Raw genomic sequence first — 24659 nt, 5'->3', positions numbered from 1 at the left:
TTGTCAACGTTTTGTTAGGAAGAAAGTAAAACAGTGATGATATTGATTTCTCCAGCTTGCTAATTCACTTCTATTTGGGTAGCTCTTGATAGGATATGATGTCTGAGTGCCCCAGCCCACAAGTTTATAGTCAAAGAGGCCAGTGTTTTCACAAGGATCCAGCAGACACCAGAAGACAGATTTGGACCCACTAAGTATTAAAGGAGGAATGTTTCTATACCAGGTCCTGGGGTAGTTGATTTCACATTGATTCTCCTGTTAATCCTCACAACCGCTGTATATATTCCAATAATTTTGGTTATATTTTATAGATTTGGGAGTGGCACTTACAGAAGAAGGAAGAAAAATAACATTTCATTGATCCTTGAAAGTGGAAGGCTGGGCCTCAAACCTCACATCCAGCCCGATCGCCTGTGAGCCATGTAATCACGCCGAAACAACTAGTGGCTCTGGCTGAGGTCAGAGGACAACCGGAGCCAGGCCAGGTGTCCTGGGGGCTTTCTCTTGCCTGACACTAGCCTAGCCAGGCAGGACCAGAGCCACAGGATCTTAGTTGTTGGGGAGGGGTTGGGGAAACACCTTCAGCTGGTGGAGGGGGTGGGGGGGCGTCAGGTGTCATAGAGACCCCCTAAGCCACGCTGAGCTAAGTTGGTTAGTGAAGGTTCGGCCAAAGCTATTCCCTTCATAGTTTGCTGAGGCTCAGATTCCAAAGGGGAGGGAAAGAAGGAATCCAAACAGGTCACTTTCCAGAAACAGCTTGCGGTCCCACATGCCTGCGTCAGTGGTGGCTTAGTGTGGACTGCAGGGACGAGGCAGGAGCACGCAGGCCTTGGGGTTTCTAAATGCCATGCCAATGGGTTTGGCCTTTGTTAAGCAGGCAGAGGGGAGACAGTCAGTGGAAATAAGAGCTGTGCCATCTAGTCTCTGACGTCTCTGAGGCAGAAAGGTGGTGGGTGAGTAGCACAGGACCTGAAACACAGCACGTGCATAGAGGGCGGTGGCCCAAGGTGGAGAGAATGGGGGCACAAAGCAAAGAGCAGCAAAGTTGTAGAGATGCCAATTGGTGTGGGGGACCCTGCAGGTGAGGATGGTTAGGAATTAGCTGCTTTCAAGAGCTGGGAGGAGGTGCAGAGAAGCTGGTGACTGAGGGGAAGTCCAGGGTAATCCGGATGGAAAATTCCAAAGCATCCTCCATACCTCTCTCAAGGCAGAGGCTGTGCTTTTCTCAACCCTGCCCTGGCAGCACCCCTTGGAACACATGCGGAACTGAATGAGCCACAGGACTGTCACTCAGCTTTTCCAAGCCATCTTCTACTGTGTCTTGGTTTCCACGGCTGCATCTTCAGCCGATCAGTTCTTTTCCTCTGCCTGGATTTCAGTCCATGAGCATGCCTGCTGCCTGCCTGAGGTTCCTAGAATTCTGGCAGGAGCTCAAAATGCCACAGACTCCTTGGCTCTGTGGAGCTCCCTGCAGCCTGGACAGGTGCCCCCTTTACAGGTTTGCTGCGATGTGGCAAGCAGAGGCCACTGTCCAGTGCCAGCAGTTGGAGAGCCAGGACAGGCGGAGGGTTGCCAGATCTGGCAAGTAAAACATAGGCTGCCCAGGAGAATTTGAGTTTCAGACACAAAATGAATATGTTTTTAGTATAAATATGTGCCAAATATTTCATGGGATACACTTCTCTGGGGTTTGTCTGAGACTCAGATTTAACTGGGTGTCCTGTATTTTCCTGGCAAGCCTGCCCGGGTCCCTTCTAGCCTGGTTTGTGTGGACAGAGTGGCCTTTGCTAGTGGGGTGCCTCCCTCCAATACCCAGGAATAGCTCTGCTGAATCTAAAGAAGTGAGCGGCACCCCCACCCTGGCCAGGCCCTGGTCCTTCCACCCAGCACCTTCCTCGAGGTTTCTTTCATTCAAAAAACTCACCATGAGGCAATGGCATCTGGGGACGGCAGCCGGGACGCCATCCGTCATGCTGCCTCGTCAAGGTGTGCTAACAGGCCACTGTGGTTCCAGCACACAAATGATCGTTATGGTCCTAATGAAGGTCTGTGGCACTTCTGGAAGAGGAACAACCCGCTGCTGTCTCTAGCCGATGGGGAGGTGTTCCCTGGGAGAGGCGTACGGGGAGGGAGGGGTTGCAAGGAGCAGAGAAGAAGGTGTAAGCTGGAGAGAGGTCCGGGACTGGGAGAAGAGCTGGAAGCCAGGGAAGGGAGGTGGGTGGGTGCAGGGGGCTCTGTGGCCTTGGAGCCCAGGGCACGGCGAGTGGGGCAAATGGCCATGAGGCAGCAGGAGGTTAGCAACTAAAGGCTGTTGGTTCCTTGGGCTGCTGTGACAACCTGCCACAAACGTGGTGGCTTAAAGCAATAGAAATGTGTTTCTTCCAGCTCTGGAGTCTAGAGATCTGAAGTCAGTTTCACTGAGCTGAAACTGAAATCAAGGCGTAGGCTGTGCCACGGCATCTGGGGGCTCTGTGAGTGAATCCATTCCGTGCATCTCCCGGCTCCGGTGGGCCTAGACATTCCTCGGCTTGTGGTCCCACCGCTCCAGTCTCTGCCCATTGTCACATGGCTTCCTCTCCTGAATCAAAGCTTCCTCTGTGTCTCTTATAAGGAGACATATGACTGTGTTTAGGACCCCCATGATAATCCAGGGTAGGCTCCTCCTCTCTTAACCACATCTTATGCCATACCAAGTAATATTCACTCTGTTCCCTCGTAAAGGTCATGTACTGGTACAGGAATGAGGATGAGGACTCATTTTGGGGGTCACCACTCACCAGGTGTGAGGGGGCGCCGAGCATGCCAGCATAGGGAAGGTTCCTTCAAGAAGTCAACTGGAACATGTGCCCCAAGTTTCATTCTCCGCCCAGCGTGCACTGATGAAGTGCCCCGAGGCCAGCGCGGAGAATCCACGTGCTCCGTGGAGAGAGCACAGGGCTGGGAGTTGCAGCTCTGCCTTTGCCCTGCCAGGTCACCCCGGGCGAGTTGTGCCCCCTCTTTGGGACTGTCTCACTGCTGTAAATATGGATGCTGGATTGCATAGTCTGACGTAGAGATCATTGGTGAAGTCCAGAGGCATTATGCTGGGGAAACCGAGCTCCCTGGCCACCGAGCTCCAGGTTTCTCAGCTGACTCCGCACACAGAACCCAGCCTGAGCCATGGTCTAGGCTGAGCTTTTGGTCTGAGGCCATGGCTTGCTCTGAGCAGCTCTCTGTAATTCAGAACTGAGGTTGTAATTCAACCCATGATGGACCTTATGGCTGAGGAGCTTTTACTTAAGCTCTGCCCTGATTTAGTGGCATAGCATGAACCCAGGGTCAATAGAGGTGCAGCTGGGGCACAAATAGATTAGATAAGTTTAGCTCTGTGTGGCCTTGGGCATGTCACTGAACATCTCCAAGTCTCATTTTCCTCATTTAAAAAATGAGAATATTTTAAGGATTGTTAATTTTTGAGAATTAGGAATCAATCAATGCCCAGTGGAATGTTTGCTCTGTGTTGGGGGCTCAGCACCTCATAACTGGCACAGAAAGCTCCCTTTGGAGTCCTCTCCTCTCCCCCATTATCTCCATCCCAGCCCTCAGGCCTCCTGCTATCCTGGGACACACCGGTCCTGCTTCCTGCCACTATATCAGGACCTTACGCTTTTATTTTTCAGCCTGGAGCCCCCTTCTCCCAGGTAAACACACAGCTCAGTCCTCACTTCCTTCAGGTGTTCACTGCCAGGTCACCTTTTTAGAGAGGCCTCATCCCGTTCCTGCTTTGTTTTCCTTCCTGGAACTTATCACAATGTAGCTTCCTCTGTGTTTTACCTATTCACCTTGTAACTGGCCTGTTTCCCCCATTAAACTGTAAGCATCATGAGGTCAGAGATTCTAGCTTATTTTTATCACTGATGAATTCCCACTTAATAGTGCCTGGCGTGTGCAGTAAGTACTCACAGATATTTGTTGAATAAATGAATGAGTGAGTGAAGGATCAAACTCTTAAACCTGCTGGGCAGAGAATGCAGCTTGGGGAGGACCAGTCAGAGCTTTGAGAGCAGTTAAGGGTCTGCAGTAACCAGGCGGGAACCGCTGTCGGAGGCTTGGGGCAGGGGAAGCAGAGGTGGGGGTGGCTGTCGGCAGGTAGAGACGTCAGGATATATGCTGAAAGGTCAGCCTTGGGGCCAGGCGGAAAGAGGTGCGGAGGAAGACTCCAGGGGTCCTCCGAAGCATGTGGATAAATGGGGGCTCCATTTACTGAGCTGGAGATCACCGGATCGGAGCAATTTGTGTTGCCCATGTCCAGGGGCCTTTCTAGCAGGGAGACAGAGAGGACAATGAAGCGTATGGCATCAGCGTGGCTGGGTTCTGCTTCCATCTTCCAGATGAGTTCCTTGTTCGGCATGAAGAGATTCACTTTCATGTCCCTGGGCTGTGGATTCTTCGACTATAAGGAGGGGGAGTGGGCTCATTACAGGCTCTCTGCAGTCCTTGGGCAGCCAGTGTGGGACAGTGGCAAAAGCTAGGCTTTGGAGTTAGACAAACTTGGTGGCCAAGCTAACCCTGTCATTTACTAGTTTAATTTCAACTGCATTCGATTTCTTTATCTCTAAAACGAGATGGTAATTCTGACCTCACAAAGACGTTCAAGTGATACCATGTTTTTAAGTGCCAGGCACATAGTAGAAACTCCATACTTGCTAAATTTTATTCCTCTGACCCCCTGCTTTCTGTAGTATACACTGAAATCCTTATTTCACAGTCCACACCTACGTCTAAGCAGGTGTAGTCATAGGATATTATGAAGTTTATAATGTTCTTTACCTGTGTAGCTCTAAGGAACTCATCGTTTCAATGCAAATGCACCCTATGGATTATTGTGAAAGATCACTGACTATGTACCAAATCGAACTATTAAAAGGAAGACCTATTGCTTTGCTCAGCGTTGCTTGGATATATTATACAGAAAGCATATGAGTTACTCTCTTCTTTCCCTGCCATCACCTTTCGGTTAGATTTTTCTCACACCAGGTGTTCAAATCCCCAGAGAGAAAACTTCCTCTTCTCAGCCTGACATTTTCAAACGTGTTGATACATACCCAATGGAGTGATCCTGCAGAAGGTAGTGCCACTCTCAGCTCCAACCTGAATGAAGTAGCTACCTGAATTCTGTTTATGTCATAGTGAATATATTCAACTTAACAGTGTCAAAGACTTTGTAAGTGCACCTGCATCTGAGGGTGCACCAGATCTGGAGTGATTCTGAATTTCCCTCCCACAAAAGTAATTTTGGCAGCTTGGCTTCAATATCTTTCTCCCATATGGCACATATTCTCTGTAAAATGTAACTGAAGACACCCTTCTCAATGGTAGTTTTCGGCAATTCTAACAAGGTAATTTGAAAAGGAAGACAACTAACATTTGGCTGGCATCTACTCTGTATCGAGGCGGTGTTACACACCTTTGCATTTGTTATCTCACTTAATCTGCACAGCTCTGTGAGAAAGCTAATGTCAGGTTCTCTTCTGCAGAACAGGAGACTGGGGCTCAGAGAGGTTGTTACTCGCCTGAGATCACATAGTGATTAGCAGTGCAACCAGGATCTGAAGCTGCCAGACTCCAAAACTTGCTCTCCTGAATGGAGTCTTGTACTCTCCACACGCCATCTCTAATTTTCTATTCCACCCACCTCCAGGTCTCTTTTCATTGAGAACTTGGACTAAATAAGTGGAGACACTCGAAACTCTAACACCAGATTTTGAAAGAACTTTTTTGGCCCAAACTTATACTTGGACCACATCCACTTCATCTTTAGTTAGGTTGCGTCAGTGTCCTTATTTTCTTGTGTGTAAACGGAAGCAAAGTTGGACAGAGGTGTCTGTGACCTTGGAACTGAAGGAGATTTTGACTCTATTCTAGGAAATGCATCTCTTTCTCCAGGAGGTAAGAGGGAAGCAGTCCCTGCCAGAGGAGTCGGATTCTTTCCATTGCTGCTCCGACAGCCATCCTGGCAACCCTCCCAGCCAAACTCTCTGGGCTGCTTCGTGCTCCACTGCATGATTCCTGTTGGGGTAAGATTTGGCTCCGTGTCTCCCTCCACCCATTAATCTTCATTTTAGTTTCTTGCTGTAAAGATACATCTTGAAACACTCAAGGAGTGAAGGAGAAGGTCATCCGTGTCACAGACAGCATGCTTCAAGGATTGCTATTTTGTTCAACCTGGCCAACTTGGACATCAAAGAATGTACTCGGGGAGGAAAAGGCCTTGGAAATTTTCCTTGCTTTTCACCATGTTGCTGTCTCCACCTCCAAATTCATCCAGAACAACAATAACCCATTTTATTATTGAGTCCGTGACCAAGAGGACAGGAATGCCTTCTGGCCCTGTCCTGGGTGATCCTTTGACCTCCTGGTATCCCAGTTACCCCTGTCCCCGGGCAACGTGCCTTCATCATAGCCACTGTGTGATGTCCTCTCCCTGGAGCCAGTGGGCTTCTGTCAGCGACCATGGATGTCTGCCAGACCAGCAAGGTCGCGGGAAGTTCCCTTGGCATCCACGCAGTTGCTATAACCCAGCTTCTGGGGCCGCCTCCTTACTCCTAGGACCCAGGCTAGTTCCAACTCTCCTGTGTTTGTTAGACTGGTAAGTGCTACGCATTGTTGACTATTCCCTAGTATTTCCTATGTTTCGGTTTTGGGGAACGCCACGCAGGGGAGAGGTTCTGACAATTGAGTGCTTGAGTGAATAAAGCGCTCCTTAGAAAGAGGAGAATGTCTGATTATGAGGAAGGGGAGTCCTGGGATAGTGTGTCCCCTAACTTCATCTTCCAGGAAAATCTCTTCATGGAGGCCAGAAGAAAGGGGACTTGACATTAACCGAGCTCCTACAATCAAGTTCCTATGTTTGTGGCCTTTGCTCTATACTTTATTTCCATTATCTTAATTAATTTTGGGCAAGCATGTCCCTAGTTTGCGGCAAAGGAAACTCAGGCTCAAGGAAGGTAAGCAGGTGACACTGTTGAACTTTCAAATTAGATTGTACGTGGAAAGACTAAGAAAAACCCATTGGCAGCCGGCTAAGATGTTTCATAAGATGGTAAGTGTTGAGGCAAATTCTCCATGGTTCAAGGTAGGACTTTTAGCCTTGTTACCAGATCGGTGCACCAAGATTATGCTCCATGTCTGGGCAGACCCACTGAATGGGGCTCGTAAGGCTGATGTGAAACCACACTGCTAGTGGGTTAAGTTAGAGGGGGAGACGTTGCTATCACACCGGCCAAAATACTTGCAATGACCCAAATGGCACCCTCTCTTCTTGGAGGCAAGTTACAAGAAGAGAGAAAAAAAATTATTTTTAAAAAATAAATTACTAGGGAAAATAAATTATAATTGGATGGTTCCTTGGTGAAAATAAATTCAGAGGATGAGTAGATGGTTATGCAGTTTAAGCGTCCTGTGGCCTTGGGCTCTTAGCAGCTTCTTTCAGCTATTTTCATAATCGAGTTAAACCTGCCACAGAGCCTGCACAGGCTAAGTCCTTACCCCCAGTCACTACTGCTGTAGGCGCTACTCGGTGACCCTCCCTTCCTCTGCTCCCCGGAATGACCAGGAACCCCCTGTTTGACTTTAACAGTATTAATGGGTCCCATTAATAAAGCGTGGCCTATAAGCCATTCTACATTTTCTTTTTTTTACAGTTAGCTTTCAACATCCCAGCTCTGATCTGGTGTCTGTGGTGTTGTTATTAACTCTCTGTTATTAGCTTCACTTCCCTAATTTCCAAGTTGTTTGCAGTCCCCATAACTGTTCCTTTGTAAAGATAATATCTATGCTGCCAGATCTGGGGGAGAAGCTAAATTATCCAACCTATGGCAAGAGTCAAGCATGAGGCAGCTGGCTGGCTAGTTACATTCCTTTCTTTCCAGGAGGGTTCAAATGGTGCAAGAACACCTACCCAGATCTCGATCTTGCTGACCTCAGAAAACAAAGTGAAATTATTATTTCTATTCCCAACTCATCCCAAACTGTGGAGCAGGGGAAAGTTTTCCACGCATTAAAAAAAAAAGACTATTTACTAATAATGACGGTCTCTCTGCACATATGTGACTTTGACTACATTTTACAGAATCATTGAGCTGGAGACCACCTTTCTCAAACCTGTCAGTGAAGTTGGTCACAATGTCATTGGAAAAATAGAAGCAGTGTCACTAGTGTATGAGAACCCCCCATTTCCTTCTGTTCATACAGTAGTTTTACGAAAGCTTTTGTCAGACTTTAATCGCGGCAGGGGTAACTGACGTTTCGGCTGCAGTGTGGGGTAAGAGCGAGAGAGATGCCGCCCGGTCACCCATACACGGCATCTTGGGATTGCCTCCAATACCAAAGGTACTGACACCCAACTTTTCTGTGTGTTTCAGACTTTGTATTTGTCCCTTTAAAGAGCAAGTCAATAATTTCCTGATTGATAAGTACCAGATCAGAGCATTTCATATTTGATCACCACTATTGACCCCCAACGAAAGGGCTATTAATTTTACTACAACTTCATAAATTAAAAACCTGCCAGCAGATACATCATGTAGCCAATCAATTGTCAGAGAACATGTCTTTTGCTTCCAAATTCAGGGCTCTTCTCAGGAGGCCATGATTCTTCCTAGTTCACATGCTCAAGTTCACCTCTGGAACGTAGAATGACTGCAGTGTCAGGATTAGGTATATATAATCCTATGCCACTATGAGGATCGATTTTCTGTCACCTTGGTTAGGAGATAGCACTCAGATATTTGGTCAAAGTTACTCTAGATATTCGTGGGAAGATATTTTCTAGATGAGATTCACACAACTCAATAGACTCCACATACAGCAGATCACGTGTCATAATGTGCTGGGCCTCATCAATCTTTGCAAAGCTTTTGTTGAAAAAGACTGGTCCCCTCAGACGACCAGGGAGTCCTGTCAGTAGACCACATTTTAGACTCAAGCTGAAACCCTTTTCTGGGTCTCCAGCTGCCAGCCTACTCTGCAGATTTTATACTAGCTAAGCCTCCACGATCACAGAAGCCAACTCCTTAGAATAAATCTCTCTCTCTATATACGTACGTGCGCTACCTGTTGGTCCTACTTCTCTAGAGAACCCCGACTACTATAGGTTTTGGTACTGTGAAGTGGGAGTGTTGCTTTTACAGATACTAAAATGGTGCAAATGGCTCTAGGACTGGGTAATGGGTGGAGGCCAGAAGAGTTTTTGAGGTGCAGGTCCGAAAAAGCCGAGATTTCCCTGAAGAGACTTTTGATAGAAATATGAATGTTAAAGGTGCTTCTGGTGAGCTGTCCGATGGAACTGAGGGGCACGTTATTGGCAACCGGAGGAAAGGTAATTCATCTTATAAAGGGGCAGAGAATTTGGCTGAATTGTGTTCCAGGATTTTGTGGAAGGTAGTGATCAATTTGTTTATTTAGCTGAGGAGTTCTTTAAACAAAGTTTGAAGGTGCTGCCTAGTTTCTCCTTGCTACCTACAGTAAAATGTGAGAGGGGAGAGAGAAACTACATGAGGAATTGTTAAGCAAAATAGAACTTGAAGATTTGGAAATTCTCAGCCGGTCCATATTGCAAAAAATGAGAAAGTGTGATCTGGAGAGAACACCAGGTGTGTCGCAGGACAAATCATTGGGCTCTAGAGAGATGACAGGTGGGACTAATCGATCCAATTAACCATCTCAGCAGAAAATGCTGTCAGCGTGGACTGAAGCGGGCAGAGACAGGACAAAATGAAGGGAGGAAGGGAGGTTATTGGACTTCTGAGATTTTACAGGAGAGACCAGTAGAGCTGTTTGGCTGTGAGCGTGTGAGGAAAGACCTTGAGGGCTGATAGGGCTGCCCCTCCTTGGTTCTGTAGGGTGGAACTGCTGTGCAGGGCCCCGGGGGTAGGGTTGCCTCCCTGGTGGACCCAGAGGATGTGGGGTGGGACCAAACTGGGTTGTTCTCAAGCCATAACATCTAATAGAAGTTGCTTTGCAAGGTTTCAGACTTGCTTGGTACCTACCACCTGATTTTTCTTTCTTCTTCCTGACTTTCCTCTTTTGGAAGGGGAATGTCTGCCCTATGCCTGTCCTAGCACTGTATTTTGGAAGCAGATAACTTGTCTGGTTTCACAGGTTCACAGCAGGAGGAGGGTTTTGCTCAAGATGCATTACAACCTTGAGTTTCATCCATACTTGATTTAGATGAATATAGATGAGATTTTAAACTTAGAGTTGATTCTGGAATGGGTTAAGACTTTGGGGCTGTTGGGATGGATTGAGCATATTTTGCATGCTAGAAGGACCAGCGGGTGGAGTGTTGTGGGCTGAATGGTGTTCTCCCAAAATTCACATGTTGAGATCCTAACTCCCAGCACCACAGAATGTGGCTGCATTTGGAGATAAGCCTTTAAAAAGATAATTAAGGTAAAGTGAGGTTATAGAGTGGGCCTAATCTAATTGGACTAGTGAGTGTCCTTACAAGAAGAGGAGATTAGAACATAGGTACATAGATGGAGGGCGGACCATATGAGGGCACAGGGAGAAGATGACCGTCTGCTAGCTAATGGGAGAGGCCTCAGAAGACACCAAACCTGCCAACATCTTCATCTTGGACTTCCAGCCTCCAGAACTGTGAGAAAATCAATTTCTGGTTGTTTAGGCTGCCCGATCTGTGGTATTCTGCTATGGCAGCCCTAGTGTACTACTGGTCACCAATAGTCAATGAGATAATTTAGCAGGGGGAGGGGGAGGGGTAGTTAGTGGCACCATTTTGTTGGTGTAAAACAACACATCTTGGTTATTTGACTGATTTTGTGATTTCGAAGTTGATATTTTATAGCTCCAACTTCAATTGTACATGCTTTCATCTCTGATTTTTTTTTTTTTCATGTAAAATCGCTTCTCTCAAGTCTATTGCCTGAATAGTCTGGGGAATATTTGCTTCTGAGGATCATATATCAAATCTGTTTCATTTTAGTCAGAATATCTTTCTTCCCTTGTAAACAAAATTACACTGTGATTTTAAGCTCAGAAAGTCTTGGAAGGGAAAGTCTGCTTTGGATTCCAACAAAGTTTCCTCTCATTACGTTTTATGTCTGTTGTGCATGTCAGGCCTCCTACTGAAGGTCTGCTTGCAGACACTCCCTGGAACTGACTATCCAAAACCAACTGTCTCCCCACAAAAGAAATGGTAGGACTAAGGAACCTCCCCTTTGGAGAAAATCTTGGCCTCTCCTACTTTTTCCCCTGAACGTGGTGAAGAGTCATACCTAACAGAGGTATCTTTTTTCCATTTCTGAGTTTTACATGCCCAGATTCCAACATTTAAGCACACATACATATGAAAAAAAACAAAACTGAAAATTCCCAATTGACATCTCATTTTCTGGCTGCAGTGTTAGCTCTGAAGAAGAGAAATAGCCATGAAAGGGTGAAAGAGAATCCTGCCAATATTTGCCAATGACTGTAGTTCATGTACTGCATTCTCGTTAATTTTGCTTTACTAGTGAACCAGAAAATCTTGTTTCACCTTTTTAAATGGTAAATCTTTAAAAAATACAGCATTCAGTTCATGAACTAATGAACACTGTGTTGAACAAAATTGATTTTTATGGTTTTTATGATTTGATGATTACCTTGACATTAGCTATCTATTAGAACAACAAAAGATGAAGAATGTCATAGAGATGATCAGAATAGTTTTATACGAACTAGAAGAATTCCCATAATTCCCATAATTCCCATAATGCTTAGAATGTTATTTGTTCATTTTTTTCTATCTTTAAAGTAGAGTGTTCCCCAAGCCTCCCTGCCCTCCCCACCAACAAAACCAAATAAGGCCAAACTCCTTTAGGTCTTGATGAACTGGGTACCTGGAAATTTTGAATTTGCAGGTTATTTTGTGGGTCGTTACAGTCCTGGTTGATGGTGTGTTTGCCTGGCAGAATGCAGGGCACTGGACGGGCCCCTGATTCTGTCACTTACTCGTTGTGCACCCTTAGCCAAGTCATGCAAACTCTGAGCCTTGATGGGGGAATAATAGTACCTTCCTCAAAAATTTTCACGTGCATCAAATGAGATAATGGATGTTAATTTACTCTTTAAACCATAACTGAGCTATGCAGATGTTAGTCATTATTTTCAAACAGCATTGGTGACCTAGTTTTGATTGTGATTTGCTTTTGGAGAGAAGAGAATTATAAATGCATCTTGACTCATCTGGAACGAGCCTAACCCGGTGACTTTTAACTACCAATGATCACATTAAAGACAAATAAGCTGCTGCAAAAGTAGACTGACTCCAAGGACTCTTCTTACTCGCTAATTATCAGTAGCATTTCCACGAGCAAACTCAATTTCGAAATTCCATTTAAATAAAACTATTACTCTTCATAAAGCATCACCTTCAAATATTCCCGCTTTGTTCAGTTTAGAGAAAGAAAAGACTTCTTGGAACTTTTCCATGTTCAAATATTTCCATCATTTGTAAGAAACTTGCTGATGTCACACATTGTTTCTCGAACCAATTTTTTGATAGTTCTCCCACTATGCTTATTTTCCCATTAGGTGGTTTTACATACGGGATTATTTTGAATTGCCCATTGCTACATGGAAGAGATCAATCGTTAGATAGAACAAGAAATTAACTTCTGGTCATAACATTGCACATCAGGTGGAATTCTTCAAGATTACCTCATTTTTTCCATCCTACACTGTCCATTCAACCGTACTATCAGGCAATCATTATGCTAGTTTTTTCCCGGTTCAGGGAGTTTTTGATGGAATTGAGAGAAAGTGGCTTTCATGCAAAGACCCCTCCAAGCTTGCCCGCCAAGTTGATCTTTGCTTTTCATGCATAGTTTAATTCAATTACCTTTGTCACCTTATCAAGGTCTTTCTCATGTCTTGTATCTGACATTGGGGTATTCATAAATCCTTACTCTCTCACCATTTTGGTTGCTCTCTCCAAGTATTATTCTACAAATATTCAGCACCTTTTCATCCCTTGGCCACGTGGTCCAGGTGAGCCCTTACTGACCAATACTTCCCACCAAGTAGTTCTCTGTTTGAGGATGAGCTCGTGAGGTGCAGGAGGCAGGGCATGGTGGGGTTCAGGGGACCTGGATCCCTGTTGCGGTTCTGCCTCTATTAGCTGAGCATGGTGACAATGTCTCTAGCCCCTGGGCCTCTGCTTATTTACCTGAAAAATAAACCATTTGGCGTAGCTGTCCTCCAAGATTTTCTCCAAATTTAGACTTTCCAGAGGCATCAAGTATGCAGTATATGGAAGGAATATGGGCTTCAAAGCCCAGCAGACCTGGACTGTATGACTCTGGGAGAAGTTACTGAAATTCTTGCAGCTTTGGTATTCTCTGTCTGTAAAATAGGGGTGATCATATCCACCTCAAAACTATAAGGATTAAATGGGTTTATGTGGTAAAGTACTGTGAAAAGAGAAAGTACATGTGGTTTTCCATCTGCTATCATCGTCTAATAAAAACAAAACCAATCCATGTAGAAATAGAATAAGAAGCTTTAGACATGTTCTGTAGTGGTGAAGGAGCCCTGTCTTCTCATCCGGCCCAGCTTATCTTGCAAAAGCTTGGAGCTTGTGGGTCTGGAACACAGCTGCCAGGGTTTCCTGTTCTCATCTGGCTCTGAGTCTCCCTGCACTCCCACGACCTTTTTGTGGAACATCATTCAAATCTTCTCTAATCATCTTTTCAGAGAAAATTGGGGATGGGTTATCTGACAAAGGACACTGGAAATATATATGATGCATAGACAGTCTAGGAGTGTAGTATATATATAGACAATAAGGTTCTGTAATTTCTAGGACATTTTGGTGAGTTAGACGATAGAGCAGATGGAATATTAGAAATTGAGACTGCTTCAGTAACAGGGAGAGGCCACCATGGCACTTGGTGGCTTTCTTTCCCACAACAGAGACGATGCTTATGCTAACTAGATCCCCAGTAACATGGAAAGGTCAGAAATGGAGCTGTTTTTGGAATGCTGGTCTCACTAAAATTCAAGTTTATTTCCTCACAAATCCCTTGATTGTGCAGTGCAGCATCAAATACCTGCATTCTTTACTCAGGAAAGCCCTGACTCAATCAATAGTTCAGTGGTGGCAGTGGGAGACATGTCTGGGGTGGGTAGGAAGTGAAATGCAATGGTGGGAAGCACGAACTTCTATATTTAAGCAAAGGAAAAATTGGCCCATTGTACTAGGGCAGCTTGGCAGACACGGGGCTTAGCAAAGAGTAGCTATTTAAATTAATGTGTCAGTGCTTTGAGGTGACTGTGTGCTTTCTATAAACCAACCATTGTGATGTGGCAGCCAGAAAAGTCAATTCAAAAGTAAAAAAGCATCAGTAGAAGAATTACGGCTTTTTAAGAGAAATGCTATTTCTCAAGTGATTTGCATGGTTAAGACTTTAACTAGAGTATTGTGTTCAGTTGTGGGGCTATAGATTAAAAGCAAATGGCTCATATTAAGCCAGACAGATCATTAAGGGTGTGTCCAAGCCTGTCACTTTGGAATTTACTTTCCTATCTGCTGCTTGGGGAAGTGCTGCTTCTCCTTCAAGGCCCTTGAGGACATCTATACACTCTACACTGGGCCACAGCACACGCTGTGCTGTAATCTGCAACAGTCACCCACAGGCTGTACCTAATAGGCCACGGATGCTTTGGGGACAAGACTGTTCTTTGCTTAACTTTGCACTCCTGTTGCCTACATAAGAATATCACTAGTATTCTCTCCCTGTTTGTTGAATAAATGGATTGACAAGAAGGTTTTAAAAGCATTTAATTATTCATCTAATTGTTTGATGAATATTTATTGAGCATCTACAGTGTTCAGGGTACCATTATGTGGCCGCATCCAAATGGACCATGCGTAGACCCTGTCTCAGGCTTTCTTGGTCTATCTGAGGTCTCTTAAGGGAGGAGTTCATTGCAGGTGTTAAGAATATTTACAAAGGTCTTAGGAAGAGCTTGGCAGCCTTCCTATATTTAAAGAGCTGGATGAGGAGCTTATTCAACCTTTGCAACTCCAGAAGGTAAAAGTTGTGGAATTTTGAGGGAGGGAGAGTTCTAATGATACAAACAGCCCAGGTTGAAATGATTTGCCTTGAAAAATGGCAAACCATGTCAGAGTGGCTGTGCTTATGGCTCATGTCCGGGTTTGCCCATCTGCCCAGAGGGACGTCTGCTAGGGAAGAAGATGGAGAGTCAAGCTCTGAGGGTTTCTTTGGTCCTAGAGAGTTGTTTTTTTTAAAAAGTGTTTTTACATAATGGGTGTCTAGTTCCACGTGCTTGCCTTTTCCTGCTAAAAATAGAGCGTGAAGACAATGTGAACTGCAAGGCCTATGTGTTGAGAAAACTTTCTAGGGGCTGCCCTAAGAAGACCCAAAAAGAGTTCCGTGACCTGCTTGAGAGAGAGTCATGGGGTCACCTCATGTGTGTGTGATTCTCTGGCAGGTGTTAATTTAATGGGTTTGATGCTTCATATACAAACAGAACATCCTAAATTGGACAGGCTCTAGCCACTGGCACCAACGGGCTGTGTGCTCTAGAGTGAGCTGCTCAACTCTCTGGGCTTTGATGAAATGGTCCTTCTAGCTCTTACATACTAGGCTTTATATTTTATTCCAAAATATCTTCTCTACTTGACAAGGAAGCCACTGGTTGAGAGAAATCATGAACTCATCTGTATATTCACTGAGACAAATGCAATTCCTTGCTCACTCATGTAAGGTGTGCTCCAGAAGTAACTAAATAAGACAGTTTTAATCACTGTGAAGCTGGTACCTGAAGACTTATGGAGAGTTTTACATTTGCTGCAAAGTAGAAAGGTCATTATTCTCTCTCACTAGCTCAGTCCATGAACTCTTTTCTACTCCCTGGCCTGGTTTCCTGGCATTTCCCAATACCCAGAAACACATAAAGTATGTTATTTGAGAATTTTAACAGGCATATTTCAAAAGTTGGGTGGAAACAATGTTGAAAAAGATACCTTTGTTTATTTGGAAAAATAAGTGGAACTTGGACAAGCATAAGTTATTTTGAATTTAAGGGTTTGAATGACATTCCCATGTACAAACTGATGAGTTCTTTTCTATTTTTTGAACTTGTTTTGGCAAAAGCTAAGGATTTTGAGCATGTAAACTTTGACTACAGAAGTCATCTCTTATTTTTGCCCTAGTTCAACTTATTGACTCTGATCAGCCTAGAAAAGATGGAATTGATACACATAGCAAATTGCTGTTGTTTTTACATCTCATAAAAAACAACATCTATGTCTTCTGACAACTGTTTCCTAGAAGGAGTTGGAATGTCCTAGCGTAGCTTTGCAAATTATTACACAAACAGCATCAGGATAACCAGTGACCGCTTACAGGCTTTGGAATACGAGGGTGTTTGATTTCTGTGGTACCACATAGAAATATGCAGCATCTGAATAGCAATCCTGAGAATGACTATTGCCACCATCTACTTGGCATTGTGAAAGTGACACCTGTTAATTGCATCAAACTTGGAAAATATAATTAACACAATGACCGTAATAAGACTGAATAGCAGAAACCTGAGAAAAACAGCCATGTTGGATGACTGTACGGTTGTGTTGAGGGCTTTGAGACCAGACTGTACCCAGTGTGAGGGGAAGGGTTTTGCTGAGTGAATGTCCCAATTCTCAACTACCCCAGGAAGACATAAATCTAGGAGCTGGAAGGGATCAGGAGGTGGGTCTTACTCATATTTTATATGTTAGTTCTTCTAGAATGAACTCCCTGGGGTTGGTGGTCATTCTGACCCGGTCTCTGGGGCACAGAGAAGTAAGGTGTGGTTCAGGAGTAGCTGACCTGCCATTGTCCTGTAGGGTCGGACTGGAGGCCAGGCACCTGGGTTCTGGCCTGGGAAGGGATGCACAGGCAGGTCTGGACCTGGTGCAGTAGGTACACACAACTCTGACCACATTGCTTCCTCTTGTTGTCCCAGAACATTCTCCATCTAACTGCATGTTGCCGTCGGGTGAGATGCTGGTAGCTGTAGATATGGTGGTAATGCTAATTGTGCTAATGATGATGACAAGAATAACAAAACTCTTTCACAGTGCTTAGTACATTTCAGATGCTACTCAGAATATTAGATGTAAACTCATTTTGTCCTCACAACAGCATTATGAGTTAGGTACTAGTATTTGCCCAAGTTGGCCGGTTGGAAAACTAAGGCACAAAGGAGGTAAGCAAATAGCCGAGGGCCCCACAGCTGGGAGGTGTGGCGCTGAGCCTTGAGCACAGGCATTGTAGAGGCTGGTGGAGAATGGGGTGTGCCATAGAACTGGGGAAGCTGGGTGTAGGTAGGTGGCAGGAGCAGTCCCAGGTAGGAGAGGCCAGCTGCTCCCCAAGACATGGGTCTGTCATGGAATCACAAGGGCCACCGGACGTGTGTGGGAGAAGAAACAGGAGCTTGTCCCAGAGCATGGTCCAGGCAGCACCCTGGAGCAAGCCGGGATTGATTCAGGGAGATGAAATTCCCACAGATGAGTTGGGGCCAGGGCTGTGGGGTGTGGGTAACATACATACATGTATAAAACAGAGTAAAGAAAATCACCTGTATTACCACTGAAAGGTGACCATAAGGTGAACATTTTGGTATGGATAGATATTTGTGTGGACATGGACCTAAAATGTGTTCTTCCTCGAATGTATTTTATGAACATTTCCAAACATATGAGAATTGTACAAAGAACACCCACATAGCCACCATCTAGATTCTATAATGATCATTTTGCTATACTGGCTGTGGACATTCCTTCCCATCGATCCATCCCCCTAACCATTCATCCATGTTTCTTACTTGCTTATGCATTTCCCAGGAAGTTGAAGACCCCAGCACACTTCATCCCCAAACACTTCAGTCTTCACACACACACGCACACACCACACACACACACACACACACACATACACAGTACTTTTGCAGGTGGCATTATATTCTAAGCCTTTCTCCTCTCCCTGAAACTGTTTATGAACATGGTTTTTAGTGGCTATGGAATATGTTTTCGGTGAGCTCTAGCACAGTTACTTCAGGGACCAGAAGAAAACCTCCGAAGCATCTCTTACCCACCGTAGGACACCTGTACTCAAGGCCTCTCCCCTCTCTCCTCTTGCTGGGAAAGAACCGCCTAGGTTAAGGTTTGCACTGAGTAGGTGCACAATAAATACTTATTGAATAAATGAATTTAACCATGCCCATTTGGGGGACATTCACTGTTTCCATTTGGGGAACATTCACTGTTTCCATTTTTGTCCATCATCTATGTAAACACTGCAAGTAACACACTTATTTGCATTTTAAATTGTCTCATAAGAATGGACTTAACGAAGTGCAATTACTCTGAGTATTTTAAAGACTTCTGCTATGTTCTGCCAAACCATTCACTGGAATGCCATTGGGAGAGCGCTTCTTTCCGTATCTTTGCAGGACTGGGTTTCCTAGGTTTGGGACCACTCAGCTTTATTATTCAGGGTGATAAATAAGGCCTCAACTGAAAAGGCCAGTGTAGACCCTGTCGAGCTGGGAGTGAATGTACATATTTTACTGGATTTTGAAAATATCTTGAGTGATCTCACTTGTCTCCATTATAAACCAGTTCCAAAAATAGATGCTACCTCTCCGACCAGTGGATTCTTGGTCTGAACTAACATGACTTTGGGGTGGAGGGAGTCTGACCGAGAATTCCCAGTGGCTGGTCTAATCTCTTCACTGGCAGCCTCTGCTTTGGCAGGTACAGACTGCTGGTCAGTCTAACCCAGCAGAGAGTGAATGCTATTGTGCAGAAAGCTCTCTGCCAATGACGGACATCATACATACAGGGCAGTTCAATTTGGTGGTAACAGCTAGGATGAGTAGGAATTCTGATATGATTTCAAGGAACATTCTTAATGCCCTCGTACACAAATGAACTTTAATCTCCCTGAAGATCAGAAAACTTAAGTATAATGATCCATTTTCAATTACATGTTAATGGGAGGCCAGGATATTACACAACTGAACTCCAGTGACAACTCTAAAACACTCATGTCACTGCTTAGATGTGACACCTCATCCTTTTTTAATCTTTCCCCGAAGCTCTTAAACCACACAATTCAGTTACTAACAGAGGCTCACCCTTTTGGATTTCCCCTGCTGTACTGTGGTCGAGGTGCTAATTAGCAGGGAAAGTGCCAAATGGCAGGCAGCCAGAAGGAAAAGCAGAGGAGTTGAAAGACCTGGGCAAACCGCAATTGGGATAACCTGTCCCCCTGTGAAACGGAGACGTGCCTGCCAGGAGTGGAGCGTTCGAGTCCCTCCACCACTCCTGAGTGTGGCTGGGGGCTGTGGGTTTCAGTCTCCTCACCTGTTAAATGGGGATCATAATAATTCCAAACTCCTTGGCTTGCCAGGAGGAGTAAATAAAATCAGATAAGGGCAGCAGGCTAGGAAGCTGTCCTTTTCTCGAGTGCCTACTTTGTGTCAGACACTTGCCAACGTTTTTCATTGAATGCTCAGGTTGACTTCATAAGGTAGGCATGGCTGTCTCTGTTTGGTGGCTGGGGAGGCCCTCGCGGGGAAACTTGCTGAATGTCATACAGCACTCGGTCTGTCCGCACTCCAAGGCCTTTGAGCCTCCTGCTGGGCCATGGTGCAGAAGTGCCCAGCATTTTGCGGGCACTCAATGATGTCTCATTATTATTGGAGAGGAACAAAGGAAAACAAATTATCCCCTTGTTATGAACAAAAGCAACATGTATTTACAGTGGTTGGGAGCCTTCATGTTCTGGTTCTCAACATCTGACTTACCTGTCCTATTTTAAGCAGTTTACACTAACATTTGTTATATAACAAGCACATGCTTTTACTGTATGTAACTCAGGTTATGTAAATCTAAAGGCTGCTGACTGCTGACAATCTTTAAAATGTAATGAGCTGAAAGATTCGCTTTGTGCCCTGGGGCAGGATGCCTTTGGTTTAACCATTGCCGAATTCAGCTTTTAGGGGGATAAATTTGCTGCGTTCCTTCAATAATCTAGCTGAAGCCTGGATTCCCAGCAACTGTGGGTGAGATTTCAGTCTCTACGAATGATAGAAACTTAAATAAAACAAGGCTTAAGCAGAAAGCCCTTGCAAACCGTGTGTCCACATTCCATCAGGACGACGTAGCAGAAAGCTGGATCCACTGGCCTCTCTGGGACCCCTCGGTGGGGGGGGGAATGAGCACCGTGGTGAGGTGGGGCTCACGAGCCGCAGATCACAGTAGGGCTTTCTGCGGCCGAAGACGCGTAGCCCTTAATGGGTTTCTCAACTACGAAGACGATCTGGATAGAAAATTGCAACGGATGAAAAAGTTTTGGTTAATGGAGGTCAAATTTTGTATTAACAGAAGAGAAAAGTGAGGTTTAGCTTCCTTCTCATCAAAGAGGAAAGTGTGTTGCTGTGGATGAAAACATCCTAACATTTAGTCTTGTCTGTTTCGGTGATCAGCTGAAATCAGAGCAGTAAGATCCAAGGAGGGGAAAGGGTTTGAGAGCCCCTGGGTTCCTGTCCTTCTTCAGAGCCAAGCACGTGCGGATCATGTGCCCAAACTGCGTGTAGACCTCCCCTGTGCCACGTGCTGGTCACTCATGTAAGATGCAGGGTGGCCTTAGGTGAAGGTACGAGGCCTCTTTGTATCGCACTTGTTTTCATCTGTGCAATGGGGTAATAACAGTACCTGCCTCAAAGGGCTTTGTGCAGATTAGATCATTTAAAAATATTAATTAATATGTAAATTCAAATCAAATATGCAAATATCTTGGCAAGACCCAAGCACATCGTAGGTACTAAGGGCTTGTGATTCTTCTTATATTATGAAGGCAAGCGCCTTTTTCTCATTTGTAAAAACAGGGATGTCGATTCGTAACACTGGTCACCTTATGAGGAAAAGAACAAGATGGAATTAGGTGATACCTGATAGGCGTGGTTTCGGCACCTGACTAGAACTCTTATTAAGTATTTGAAAAAGAAGTGACTGCCTTGGCATCAAGCACCCAGCCCCCTCACATCCCTCTTTGGACTTCTACTTTTTCATACAACTTAAAAACCCAATTTAAAATACTCAAACCAGTGAAAATCTAGTTTTCCTTTTTGGCAAATTCTCCTCAGGCCACCGTAGGAAAAGACCACAGACTGGGTGATTTAACAACAGAAATTTATTTCCTCACGATTCTGGAGGCTGGACGTCTAAGATCAGGCGTCGGCAGGGCTCGTTTCTCCAGAAGCTTCTCTCCTTGGCTTGTAGAAGCTGCCTTCTCTGCGTCTTCCCTGGCGTTTTTCCACCTGTGTGCATGCCTAGTGTCTCTAACTTCCTGTCCTATAGGAGTAGGGCCGCATGCTTACCACCTCACTCAATGTCAGTTACCCCTTTAAATGCAGTGTCTCCTCATATAGTCGCATTGAGGGGTAGGGCTGCGACATGTGAACCTGGGGGTGAGGCACTGTTCAGCCCGTCAGGAAGGCGTCAGTCACAGTTTGCTTCCTCAGTCGTGTCGGCCCACTGGGGCGCATTGTACTTAGCCAAGGAGAAAGGCCTCGGAGACCAGCTCTGTCGATATCTGGGTCTAGGACTTCTGGCCTCGGAGCTATGAGAAAATAAGTTTCTGTTGTTCAAGCCACTCAGGCTGTGATAATTTCTTGTGACAGCCCTATCCAATGAATTCACTCCTGTATCTAAATAATAAGTACTTTTAAAAATTGAGCATCTATGATGTCCCAAGCAGTCTGTATTTTAGATATTCCTTACAGTTCTGAAGGTATCAGTCCTACTTCAAAGATGATAAATTGCATGTGAACCCCAAAGTCCTACTCTTCCATGCTTAATCTCTGACCATAAATCATGAATCTCAAAAATCTGATTTTTCTGCCTTTTTGGGGCCTATATGTCTTCTCTCTGGGTCTTCTCAATAGTCTCTAATTAGCGATGGCATCTAGACTCAGATCTAGTACTAGAAAGAGAAGGGCTGTATTGGAACTAGTGTGAGAATCCCCTGGGACATGTATGACCTGTTTTGCTACTAAAACATTCCAGACCTTCTCTTGCTTTGAATGAAATATACAGCTGTAGCCAGAATTTATGCAACAGCTTAAATTAAATTAAATACCAGTTACTTCTGAAAATGTTGCATAAAAATTGATTTGTTGGCATTGGAAAAGTATATAGAACACAACAGAATTTAGTTTTTGATCAAACAATAAAAATCCAGTTTGTTAAATTTTATTTGATGGATTAATAATTTACCTATGTCAGTTTGTGTGAATCAGCTTTTTCCTGTTCTGGTTTATGCACTTTAGTTGAGGGTGAATTTTTATGTGTGCACTAATCCCATCTCCTTCCAGTGCTTGCCCCCAGCCTTCTGGCCCCGCACGCCCTTGGCTCTGACCTCAGGCAGGTTCCTTGGTTTTTCTTACTCTGCATAGGTCATGAGGCTTAGACAAGATCATGAACATGGAAGCATTTTGAAATCCGCGAGGTTCTGGGCAGATGTTATTATGATGCCATCTGGGTGAGTACAGTTTATTATTTTCCAAAGGACACCATCCTTCATTTGTACTCTAGCTTCTGACCACATCTTTATAACTTAATAACTAAATCAAAATAAGCCTCTGAGGATGGCTCTTGGCTCAGTCTGTTTTCCAGCAAGGTTGACCCAGGCTGGGGGATAGAGAAGCTTCTCAGTAATTTCTGAGAATTCAGAATATGCACACTGTGGTGGTGTGGTAAAGATGGATTGCAAAACCCCATTCTCTCAATGACCCACTGAAGGAGCAAAAATTGTAACAGCCAACCAAGATTCACTGAGTGGCAAACTGATGCAACACAGAAAGCTATAAAATGTGATGTTTTATGCTAAGATAACAAAGGAAGCAGAAGATATTTGGTCCATCTTGGTATAGCCCTGACCCATGACCCCTCCTGATGCACAGAATGTTATTAAGAAGGGGATTTAGAAAACTACATGATCTCCCATCAGTGCCACTAGACCTAGAGCAGAATGAGAGGGTCTCAAATAAGATAAACCCCAGCCAGTGGGAATTGCTAGGAGGCTTCTCTGCATGGGCTCTGAGTTGCGGGACAGAGAAGTTCTCTGGGAGAAATCTTGTGACATGCTCCAATGTGCCATCCACCTCCTTGGCACCTGCATGTTATAGGAACCCCAGGCTAAAACTTTTAACACAAACCCAGGTCCTTTCCTCTGAAACTTTTGGGGGTGCACATCAGAAATAAGAACCAGTTGTTTGGAAACTCCCACCCAGTGTTCAAAATCACTTCTTTTGGAACTCATTGAGTCTTGCTTTATGGCTTAGTTGAGGATGTATTTTTGAAACTATCCTGAATGTGCAAGAGAACAAGTGTATTTTGCATGGTCTTCTCCTCTTTTTTCTCAGGGGGGCACTTTCCAGTCTAGACACTAGTTTTGATTTTACTTTCTCCAAACTTTACTTGGTCCATATTTCTGTGGTGCACACTTGTGAACATGTATGTGTGGGTTTAAAACAAAAGTTTCTGCTCTCTCTTTGAATTCATTTCCATTGTTCATTAACTTCAGCACAATGATTCTTCTGAGCCGCTTCAAATGATTGTCAGGGAAAGTGCAGTTTTAGGTAATTTTGAGTGTTTGGTACTCTCTCTGTCCAACCGAAGGCCCCTGAAACCTGCCAGCAGTCTGATCTGCTTCGTCCACATCAGATGTATTTTTGTTGTGATTATCATAGTCACACTGGACAGCTCTCTCATGAAGGAGGATTCTGAAAGGTGAGAGCTGTTTGTTCTGATGTCCCCTTGTCATATAGGCCAAGTGCAAGTCACCTCTGTCTGTCTGTGATTCCCAGGAGCTGCATGGGGCAGTTGGAATAATGACCAAAGACCCCTGGGAAAGATGATGCTTAAGCGTCCGAGTCTGGGCTGTGGGTCAGTTATCGCTCCCAGGACAGGAGTTCTCTTGTGTAGAGTTAACACTCAATGTCTCTGGATTTGGTTTTAATAGGGGTTTTCTTCTCTGTCTCAATTGCATCCCTGAAAGGCATGATTTAGAACCTGTTATGGTGAGAAGTCAACTGAAACCTATTGGATGTTTCCTTTGCTTTAGACATGCTCAGTAGCTCATTACATCCTCGTGATAGTCAGCAAAGTGTTCTCAGAGAGATGAAGAAACTGGCCAAAGTCACTTGCTTAGTGGAGATGCTGAAAGGAGACAGGTCTGTGCCCATCCCACCTTGCCACAGGCTGAGATCTGAGGTCGGTGCTCTCATCAAGTGTCCATTGAACAGCTTGGTCATGATGATTGTAGCAGTATAGAAAGGGCAGAATTATATGAATTTCTTAATAAAGGAGAATCACATTTTGCTTACCCAATCTCAGAATGCCACACCGAAGACCTGTGGGCCCAGTGGACCAGTGAAAGGAATGCCCTACCTGGCAGGCAGAAATCTTCAAGGCAATCTTAGAAGAATGTTAGGAGGTCAGTTGGCTTTGCAGGCTGGGTCTCAGAGCTTTAAAGTCAATGATGAATTACTCACAGGATAAAATACCCGCCAGTTAGCATGGCACACGTGGTCCTTCACTG

Source organism: Manis pentadactyla, chromosome 2 (genome assembly GCF_030020395.1).
Source record: "Manis pentadactyla isolate mManPen7 chromosome 2, mManPen7.hap1, whole genome shotgun sequence".
Classification (NCBI taxonomy): domain Eukaryota; kingdom Metazoa; phylum Chordata; class Mammalia; order Pholidota; family Manidae; genus Manis; species Manis pentadactyla.
The sequence above is the reverse complement of the archived record's forward strand: the minus strand, read 5'-3'. Positions refer to the sequence as shown.